The sequence below is a fragment of the Elephantulus edwardii genome, unplaced genomic scaffold (genome assembly GCF_000299155.1).
Source record: "Elephantulus edwardii isolate Elephantulus edwardi_28Jun2011 unplaced genomic scaffold, EleEdw1.0 scaffold00121, whole genome shotgun sequence".
In the NCBI taxonomy this organism is placed as follows: Eukaryota; Metazoa; Chordata; class Mammalia; order Macroscelidea; family Macroscelididae; genus Elephantulus; species Elephantulus edwardii.
This window is the reverse complement of record NW_006399871.1, coordinates 8188239-8196954: the sequence shown is the minus strand read 5'-3', so window position 1 is coordinate 8196954 and position 8716 is coordinate 8188239.

Genomic DNA, 8716 nt, shown 5'->3' with positions numbered 1-8716 from the left:
CCCTACGACCCCCGAGTCCCGGAGCGCAAGCCGGGGAGCGCGGGCAACAAACGGAAGCAGGCGGAGCGGATCCCCGCCGAGTGCGCCCCGGCCCGCGCCCCCGGCCGGCTGCAGCGGAGGGAACCAGAGCCGCCGGCGGCCGGGAGCGGGCCGAGGACGAAGAGGAGGCCGGTAGAGGGGCGAGACCAGCACCCCGCGCCGCAAGCGCCCGGGCCGCGCCTGCAGGACACCGAGCCCGCTCCTGGCCCCGGCCCGCGCTCCGCCAGCTTTTGCCGGTAAGCCCGGGGTGCGCGTCCCCGTGCCGGGGAACAAACGAGGACATGGGTTCCAGAGTCCCGGCCCAGGATGATGTGCCGACACTGAGAGAGGCCGGCACTGGACCTTAAAGGGGCTGCCCCCTCTGCTCGCACCTGCTGGGAGCACTTGGAGGGCCATTGGAGATGCCCACAGGGCACCGTGTCGGGCGCACTGTGTGGCCTGGATTCTAGGCTCTGGCACTCCGAGGTGACAGTGAGGCGACCTTCAAAGAGTCCCAAGCACAGTCAGGCCAGACCAGGGCAGCACCCCGATTCTCCCCTCACCCTTAAAACTTCAAGTAAATCCCATTAGACGCTTTGGGATCCAGACTGGTGGCTTGTAAGTGTCCCTTTTCTATCCTGATATTTAACAAACTCACTGTCACTTTTTGCAAGGAGACTGAAAATTCTTCTCCAGTCTCCAAGGTCAACCCTTTACGAGTTAAGGGGGGAAAGGCTTGTTTCCTCTGTAAAGAAGACTTAAGAGGCAGGCGCCGACAGCAGTCAGCTCTTAGCCAGCAACCCTCCCCTTGTTTTGGGACCCCCTGGCTACTGTTGCTCCAATCCTGAAATCCAAGCCCACTTTGAGTTCTGAATGTTTAACTCTTGGTCTGAATGTTTTGTTTAGCCCCAGTGTGCTTCTTCAGAACTTTTTTTTTTTGCTGCGTGTTGTAGTTAGATGCTGTGGAGTTGACTGTGAACAGATCTCAACCTTGCCTGATCTGCACTGTCTTGTTCGTCGACTCTCTCTACCTTTCCCAGAATAATGTCTTCTTCCAAGGACTGTCCCTTTGGGGTCTTGTCACTTGTATGTGTCGCCAGAGCAGGCGCTTTTCCTGGATCTTCTTTCGGTTATCTGTGGCAGTGGGTGATTGTTCTTGTTGTGTACCGTTGGGTCAGAACCAACCCGTAGCTGACCCCCTGGTGGGTTTTCAGAGGCAGTTTATTGCACGGGAGGAGACTGGCCATCCTCCTGAGAGGGTGATAGCACTAAGAAACCAGCTACTTCTGCTGCTCTTTCTGGTTTCAGATTACAAGAGCAGCATAGAGGAAGGCCATTAGACTGAGCCCTGAATGGCTTCGTAAAGACCAGAGTTAGTTAATAATTGGTGTGATCATCCCTGGAGTAGGTCCTCACATGAGAGAGTCTTCCAAGTTTGAGTGGAGGATAAAAGGGTGGAGCTGAAGCCGTAGACTGTGCCTTTCCCCTCTCTCTGTGTAGGTAGGTCACGCATGGGCGCTCTTTGATCTCTGACCTCAGTGTTATCAATGAAGCTCCCAGAAAAATGCAGAGCCGGACTGTGCAGGATGCTGAGCTGGATGGAAAGCCGAGGTCTGGGTGCTGCAGGTTTGGCAAGAGGTGAATTCTAGCTTGGCCCCAGCGCGAGCTGTTTCCTGTTTGATGCCCCAGGGAGCAGTGGGATTCGGTTTCTCATCCCCAGCTCTCTGCGGAGGATACTGTCACTCGGGCTGTGTTGCTTAAGATCCTTCTTGCTGGTGTGTTTAAAAAGGACTCAGATCTTGGAGTGGGAAACCTGAATTCAAGCTCCTTAACTGCTCTGTGACGTTGGGTCCTTGATTCACCTCTCTGACCTGGCTTCACCCCTCTCTGTGGCTCCTTCAGCCATACAACAAAAGAGAGAAAACCTCACTGACTGTTGTGAGGGTTCAAGAGACCAGGGTACCGAATGGAAATATGTGTGGAAGTTTGACTGACCGACCTGGGAAGGTTTTCAAATCTCCTTCCAATATGACGGGCTTTGTGACTTGGTAACCTTTCTGGCTCCCATTCAGGATAATAAAATATGCAGTCAAGTAGTAATTATTACCTTTCTTAGAAGTTTGTCATGTTATGTGCCATCGAATCAGAACTGGAACTGACTCATAGCTAACCCTTCAGCAGGTTTTTAGGGACTGTGGATTTCCCGAGAGGAGACTACCCGTCTTTCTCTCCCAGAGCAGCAGGTGGATTTGAACCGCATGCCTTTGAGTTGGTAGCACAGCTCCATATCCCTAGCCTACCAGATCTTCCTTAGAGGTTTGTATTGTTGTTGTTAAGTACTCTTAGCTGACCCTCCAGCGGGTTCTCAAAAGGAGGGAGGAGATGGCCCATTCTTCTGCAGAGTGGCTCGTGCATTTGAACCTTGTGCCTTTGGATTAGCAGTGCATGTCCATACCACTGGACCACCAGGGCTCCCTTAGAGGTTCATGGTGAGAGGAATATCACATCATTTGTGGATTTGAGATCAAACCCAAATCAGCGCTGTCTGTCGAGTCGATTTTGTGACAGCCACCCTGTGTATGTCATAGTAAGACAGCTCTCTAGAACCAGCAAGGCCGTGACAGAAGTGAAATCTCCAGGCTTTTCTGCTGAGGTGCCACCAGCAGGATTCAAGCCTCCAACCTTTTGGGTGGGAGCCAAGCACTTAACTGTCTTGGCAGCATGCAGGGACTCCTATTTCAAATAAAGAACTTTAAAACCAACAACACCCGGTCCCCACTGGAAGGACTTCTTACAACTTTGGTTTACAGGATCTGGAACACTTTACTGTCTAATGAGGACATAATTATTGTGGGGCTTTTCTAAGCTCCTTCCTCTAACCTGAGCTGTGTTATGAGAGCAGCGTTCCGTGCTGTCAAGTCAGAACTGACTAACAGCTGACCCTCCAGTGGGTTTTACAGACTGTAAGACATATGGGAGGAGACTGCCCAGCTTTCTCCCAGGGAGTGGCTGATGGATTGGAACCGCCTACCTTTGAGTTAATGGCACAGCTCCCTACCCACTAGGCCACTGGAGCTCCCTGAGCAATGCAGGTCTCAAATTGACTGTTGAGGTAGAACTCAGTGCTCCTCATCTTGGCTGTGGGTTCCCAGGGTGGATAGCCGACCTCTCCTGAGATTCCTCTGCTTCTCCACCTCTGTCTTTTCAGAAATGAGATCATCTGGGTAGAGCCGATTCTCAGATACAGCTGAGGAGCATGTGAACCTGACAGGCGGGCAGGGAGAACAGGGAGGATTCCCCCCGCGACTCCCACGTCAGGGTGAAAGCGAGAAGAACGCTGGAGAATTAGTTGATTTAAACTCCCTGAAGTTTGCTTTTAGTTGTTGTGCCATTGATTCTGACCCATGGTGACCCCACGTGAGCTGAGGAGAACTGCTCTGGAGGGTTTTCATGGGGCTGATCTTTTGGAAGCCGGTCACCAGGCCTGTCTTCCACAGCGCCTCTGGGTCCTCTGGGTAGGTTTGAACTGCCAACCTTTCCTATGATGCTTAGCTTTTCATGGGACCCGGGGACTTGCACTGAAGCGTAAATGTGTTCAGTTGTTCAATGTGTGTGTAAGTTTAACAGGAATGGTCTGGATATGATGTATACAGGGACCCGACTCTTCAAACGGGCCATGGTTCTGTGACTCTTAGTTTTGAAAGTGGTCCTGAATTTATTGAACCCCTCCGTTAATGCACCTTGATTTGTGAAGATGGAACGTGAGGGAGAGAATGGGCTTCACCGCCCTCAGGGCGTGCAGGTTGTCTTGGGCTTTCTTTTCTGGCAGGCTGAGTGTCTAGTGAACTGAGCTGTCTGGAGTGGGTTTTCTAATTCATTATTCTCTTCGTTCCTCATACTTTCTGGACAGGGGGACGCTTCTTATTCTGATTTACCATCTTATTAACAGTGTATCCAAACAGAAGCCAGTTTTAGTGTTGAGAAGACCAGTGTTTTAGTGACAAGTCAGTAAGTATATAGATCGTGAAGCCTCTGAGTTGCATGGAGGAAGGGGGCATTTGGGAGCTCAGCCTGACATTTCTAGCACAGTCTGAAGGTTTTGGTGTTAGCAGCTCCTTTGATGAAGAATAGACTGTAGGGTTCATCTTGTTTGTTTTCACAGGTAAAGACTTTAAATTGCTATCTTGAGTATGAAAGTGTTTCAGGAAAATGGGTCTTGTTTTCCTTGAGGCTAAGTTATGTGCAGCCGCTTAATGACCAGTGGCTCGGTGGTTAAAAAGCTTGACCACTAACCAGGAGCTCAGTGCTTCGGAGCCACCAGCTGTTCCGTGGAAGAAAGAGATGGCAGTCCACTTCCATTAAGATTTACATCCATAGTTGTCAAATGAGGCGTTGCCTTACGGGATCAGTGTAAGTTGAAATCAGCTTGACCTTGGACTTGAGCTTACTGTGGCCTTCACATACAGAAGTTTATTAAAGATTAATATTACTAATATTGTTGTTATGTGCCATTGAGTCGCTTACGACTCATAAAGACCCTATGCTCAAGAGCCTTAAACCAATATTATAAAATAATAATAATGATGTTATTTAAAATTATTTAATTATGAGTTTGTTAAGAGTGCTCCAGAGACAGAAAAAGAACAGAAGTGAAACGAAAAACCCCTCAAATGTATTCTGACTTACAGAAACCCTGTAGGACAGATTAGAACTGCCCCATAGGGTTCCTTAAACTTTGATAGATCGTCATTGGAGCAGATTGCTACAGTTTTTTCCTTTGGAGTGCCTGCTGTATTTGAACTCCTAGCCAAGTGTTAACCACTGTCCCAGCAGAGCTGCTTGGAGATGCAACTACTGGCTTTTAAAAATTCTTGTTTATACTTCCCATTCAGCAGTCTGGGAAGGGCTGCTTCAGGTCTCAGCTCTTCAGTGGTCACCGCTTTTCCGAGGAGTCCCGTAAATCTCTCTGATAAAGACTAGTCAATGATGGGGACACCTTTGGTCACAGTGTCTCAGACAGGGAATTGAATTATATGGATGCTTCTTAAACTTGCCCCTGTAAGTAACTCTTAGGACAAAGGAGCCCTGGAAAGAGGCATTTGGGAGCCCGTCCAGAAGTGTCCAGGACAGCCTTCACCCTTTGCTGTTGGCTTAACAGTTCTTTCGATGAAGAAGAGAGTATAGGATTCATCTTGTTTGTTTTAATGTGAAAGGCTTGAATTTGCTGTGTTGAGTGCCAAAGTCTTCTAGGAAAATGGGTCTTGTTTTGCTGGAGGCTTCCCCTTAACCCACATAAGCATGTGCTTGAGAATCTTGAAGTTAGATAATTTCTAGGGCCTTTTTAGTGCCAAGGAGTTCTGCTTGCCTAGTGGGTAAGGAGTTGTGTTGCCAACCCGAAGGCATATGATTGGAAGCCACCAGCTTCTCTGTGGGAGAAAGACGGGCAGTCTCCTCCCATGCAATTTATTTCCTTTGAAAACCTGCTAGAGGGTCAGCTCACTGGCACAGAACAGTAACAACAACTTTAGTCCCAGACTTTATGATATTGTTGTTGTTGTTAAGTGCTGTCGAGTTGTAGACGACTCATAGGGACCCTATGAATGAAAGACCTGCACACTTGAATAACTTTCATCGTTTCTCCAAGATCATAGAGTTTCCGGAGGCAGTCTGTTTCAGAAGTGGATGCCACTCCTGTTTCCAAGCTTGTTTTAATCGAGGAGCTCCACCAAACACTGTCCACTTTGGGTAACCATTATTGCATTTGACACATCAGTGTCACAGTGTTCAGCTTCACAGCAACCACAACTTAACCGCTGTACAGCAATGCACAGACCAGTGCTATACCACTTAGAGGAATGTTTGACCAAAACAATTGAAACAGGCCTGAGGGCCGCGGATTAAAATCACCCACCTTTGGATTGGAAGCATCATTTTCTGTCCACTAGGCCAACCGACCTCTCTCCGTGTTGTTGTTGTTAAGTGCCGTCACGTGGTAGATGACGCATAGTGACCCTATGAACAGAAGACCTGAACACTTGAGACTTTGTGATAGGACACTGAAAAGCAGAAGTTAATCTTCCCAGAAGAAAGGACTTTATACTGACATTGGGGAAGAACTAGTTGCCTTTAAATGGGCCCCGACTCCTGGTGACCTGATGTGTATTAGATTTGGACTGGGCTCTATTGAGTTTTCACTGATAGGTTGATTTTGGAAGTAGACTACTACACCTTTCTTCTACGGTGTCTTTGGGTGGATTTGAACTTCCAACCTTTATGTTAATAGCTAAGTCATGTATTTTGAAATAACTTGTCCCTGTATAAAAAGAGTTTGTAGAAAATAACTGTGAACATGGAGAATTAAGTGGTTTGACCTTTAAAAAAAATTCCACTATTATTTCATCCAGACCACTTTAACCCTTCTGGGTAGTCTATTTTTTAAAAATTTTTTTTTTAATTTTATTTTTATTATTTTGTGTGTGTGTTCCGTCAAATCAGATCTGACTGGTACAGGAGGAGATTGTCCCTCCTTCTCCAGCAGAGCATCTGGTGGGTTCGAACCGTGTACTTCTAGGATTGCAGTGCAGCTTCTTGCCACTAGGCCACCAGAGTGGGTAGTCTATTTTAAAGACTATGCTTATCAGAGAATGTGCTCATGTGGTTTAAATCTGGGCCTGTCTGTCTGTGTTCACACAGATTGTTACTGTTGTGTGCTCTCAAGTTGGAACCGACCCATAGCTGACCCTCCAGTGGGTTTTCAGAGGCAGTAAAGTGCACGAGAGGAGATTGATCCTTCTCCCCTCAGAACAGCTGATGGATTCGAACTGCATGCCTTTGGGATTGTAGCACAGCGTCTTCCTTGTAAACAGCATAAATAAACCTATGCCTAGGCGATCGAATGTTGTTATTGTTATGTGTCCTCGAGTCTACTACAACTCATAGCGACCATATGAACAATAGCTCCTAATCTTGCCCTTTCCTGAGCCAATCTCACTGTCCCTAATACACCTGTCCCCATTGCCACAGTCAATCCATCTCATGTAGAGTCTTCCTCTCTGTATGCTGACTCTCTACCCTTCTAAGCATGAGGTCCTTCTCCAAGGACTGGTCCCTCCTGTCCGCTTGCCCAAAGTATGTGAGACAAAGGTTCAAAAAACTTGTCTCCATAGAGCAACTTGGTTTCACTCTCTCTAGGGTAGATCTGTTTGTTCTTCTGGCAGTCCATGGAATATTCAATACTCTTTTCCAGCACCACAACCCAAAAGCATCAGAGATTCTTCTGTTGTTCTTATTAATTGAATGTAGGGGTTTTCTAATAGCCAAACCCTTACATTCAATGAATATAGGTATAGGTTTATTTATACAGCTTAAAAGAAATAATTAGTTAAAAAGAGTCATGGGGTTACATTTTATCCTCTCCTGAGGTTTGAGGAGAGAAAGCATGTGTGAATACAGAGAACTGTGGGACTTTCAACTTGCCATCAGTTCCTCAGATTGTTTTGGTAAAATGACAAAGTTCTTTCCTGCAGCTTTTTATCATCAGCGCCGTGTGCTGTGTGTCTAGATGCTTCTGTAGCCTTTGATGATAGCATTCCAGGAGCTCCCAAGTTCTGCAGAAAGTGAACCAGGCATGATCTCACATCACTTTGTTTACTTTTATTGGGAGTGTTTATAAAATAGTTCCAGTTTGGGATGTGGCCGGAGATGAAATGTCTCCCTTGGATATTGGGAGTGGTTTGGTTACGTTTGGGTTACTAAAACAGGAATCTGCACTGGGAGGGGCGAGTGAGCAATGAGTGTGAAAGGATTTGGTGGATTTTATTGTTTTGTTTGTTTGATGACATTTGGGGAACTTTTCTTGAAGGATGGGGAAAAAGAATTCCCTTTGACTTTCAGGAGCATGAGTCTCTCAGGTGATGGTGTGACTTTTCCTGTCCAAGGACCTGAGAGTCCAGATTCATGGTGGAGCCAGGTGGCCATGGCCTTGATGGTGAAGAGCAACAGGGAAGCAGAACTGCTCGCGGGGAGAGATGCTGGCGGTTACTGTCTCCTCCCACTGTGACTGACGCTGATTGCAGGTCAGAGGATGGACTGTGGCACAGAGTCTCCTGGAGCTTGTTAGAACCTCAGCACCTGCCCGGATAGGCTAACTCTGAAGACATCCTTGGGCCAGCTCTCATGGTGCTGTTCAGACCTCGTGGCTGCACACATGTGCCCTTCGCACATGCACAAGACCAGCCTCTGCCGGGTGGAGAAGAGCAGACAGCTCCTTTCACTGGGTTGAGCTGGTTGGTGTTCAGAGCTTCATTCAACTTCCTGATCATCCCTACAAGGAAAAGGATAAATGTTTCATAAACATGGGTTGGAAATAGATGCTTCTCTCTCTTTTCCTTCAATTACATGCTATACAGTGAACTGTCAAATGAGGACCCATAGAGAAGAGACACACTGTCATTCTCATCAGTGGTGAGGACAGTAATCCATTAGTTTGTCTCTCCTGTGTCTTGTCCCCAACACATACTTGAAATTTTGGATGATGTTTTGAGTTCTTAAACATACACCAGAGCAGTAAACATTGCTGAAGCGTCTGTTCACTCCTCTTTTCATCTTTCCTTCCTTCCTTTCCATCCATCCATCCATCCATGCATCTGTGTGTCTTCCTATGCATCTGTCTGTCTATCTATCTATCTATCTATCTATC